The sequence below is a fragment of the Ictalurus furcatus genome, chromosome 2 (genome assembly GCF_023375685.1).
Source record: "Ictalurus furcatus strain D&B chromosome 2, Billie_1.0, whole genome shotgun sequence".
NCBI lineage: Eukaryota > Metazoa > Chordata > Actinopteri > Siluriformes > Ictaluridae > Ictalurus > Ictalurus furcatus.
Window position 1 is genome coordinate 28,580,362 of NC_071256.1, and position 2,231 is coordinate 28,582,592.

The 2,231-nt window shown below is 35.6% G+C and overlaps 1 protein-coding gene across 4 annotated transcripts in view; it reads left to right on the top strand.

Annotated features, from left to right (window-relative positions):
* Window positions 1-2,231, top strand: part of tecpr1b (tectonin beta-propeller repeat containing 1b) — a 37,413-nt gene that overhangs the window by 34,256 nt on the left and 926 nt on the right. The gene's annotated exons all lie outside the window — the stretch shown is intronic.

A 2,231-nucleotide genomic window follows, 5' to 3' on the forward strand; every position in this document is an offset into this window, starting at 1 on the left:
GGGACATATTGAGCAATATGTCAATACTGCTGGGGCTGGCTCAACATAGTTGAAATCAGACTCGAAAGCAGTCTTTCTCCACTGAGCTGTGCTTAGAACCCCACTATTACAAACTGACAGCAAATTCTCCCTAGACAACACAATCACATCTTTATCCTTGCCTCAACCAAAGCAAATTTTTCCTCTCAGGTTGGTAAGAAAATTAGACTGACCAATGTCATGGATATTTTGAAATTCTTCAACAATGCCTTGACTGGTAGACTCGGGTAATAACAATTTAGCTTGCAGTTTCATATAGAAGAGGGTTAAATTTCTTAGAAAGAGATTCAACCACAACCACACATTTGTGTTCTACAACTTCTGATCTCTCGCTTTCAGATACATCAGAGCATGCTATGGCTATGGAAATTCCACTTTCTATCAAGTGGTCTACAGCGTACTTCTTATGTAGCCGTGATACACGTGATGCGAATGTAGATCTCACCCTAAATGTTCTGTTGTAAATGAATGGGCATCGAACATCCAGGCCTGACTGAATATGGCTCTTCAAATGAGATAAAAACTGTTAGGCTCCCACATTGAACTTCACAAAAGTTTACATGGCATTTAAATGTTTTATCTTACATCTGTTCCTGGGACTCCTTAACAGACTTGTAATGTTCCCCATGATGTCTGTATATGTGGGATTTGATGAATAAAACTGGCTGAAAACACAGGGGCAAACATACCACATCTAAAATTGTGAATTAGGCACATTTCTATGCAATTTCATATACTGTGCAAAACTCAAGATGGTACGGCTCTCACGGTTACAGAATTGACAGATAAACATGTTCAACAGGATGACACAACCCTTCAAGCTAATGAAGGAATACAAGCAATTAAGCATGTGCGCACCAATTTCCAATGTACAAATATGGATGCCATGCACCCTTACAAGTATATTAACCCAAAACAATATCAGTTAAAAAAAAAGAATAACAAAGCTATTTATATTCATCACAGCACCCTAATGGGGAACAAACACATGCTAATTAGCTGAGCCGGTCCCATAGCTTGGCTACCTAGTAAACTTACCACTATTCAAGTTGGATAAAACACGGTTTAATGTTTTTCATTAGAAATTATGACGTTTTATATGTCAAAATACCAGCAAGGGTGTGGTTTCAGTTTTAAATAATTTCATACCAAACGGTTATCAAAAAATGTAATAGTAATATTTCGTAAACTGCAGCTCGGTCACATTTTCACAATGGAGAAAACAGCCAGCTAGTAAATCTGTGACTTTGAACTCATCTAGAAAACTCAGTAGCATAAAAGATTCCCACTGTTACAACATTATATAATAAAAAATAATAGTTATGAACTGTGAAATATCTTGAGTGGTAAAAGAATTATTAGATGAAACAGGATTTCAAATTTCAACTGCAGCATCAACCATTGGTGACACTCACCTCCTCTACAGTAGTCTTCATGCACCTGCATGTAAGGTGGACTGCGATAAGCCGACGTCGTTGTCCATCCGTGTGGATGTTTTTGAAAGCCAACAGTTTGAAACTAGTAGATGTTTACGTAATAGAACAACTAACAAATTGCCGGAGTCTAAATGGTGTAAATTATTTGTTAAAAAGCCTATAATTATTACACATTAACCACTGCTTTGGTGTTATTAACATTTTTTTCCTCTAGTGGGATATAAAATACTTTGATTTCCTTTACAGATAGAGTGCAAAATTTGCATTGCACACATGATCGTTGAGTAAATGCTACAGGATATCATGCTCCCGATCTTTATAGTAAAATATAATAACTAATTTAAAAGAATTTTTTTTTATTGTAAATATTTACTGTAAAATTTACAATTATTTTTCATGCTCCCACAATTCATAGAAAAATACAGTAAACTGCAAAAAAAAAAAACCACAATAGCATATTGTAAATATTTACTGCAAAATTTACAATTGTTTAGTGTGCAAATACTGGCAGAGCTACCGTTAGTGAAAATTAATCAATACCTGATTAAGCAGAATCCAACAGCAGTGATAAGTGCATGTTACTGGAGCCATTACAGCTTTTTATTTCTGAAATTTCTATCTACAGAAACCAAACCTAGATTTATTACAATTGCAGTTAGACTAGATAGGATATTATGGCTACATAAGTGTTCCTGGACCCTACTTTGAGAAGCAGGGGTACAGATTAACAGTGGAGGTGTGCTTTTGTGCTGACAG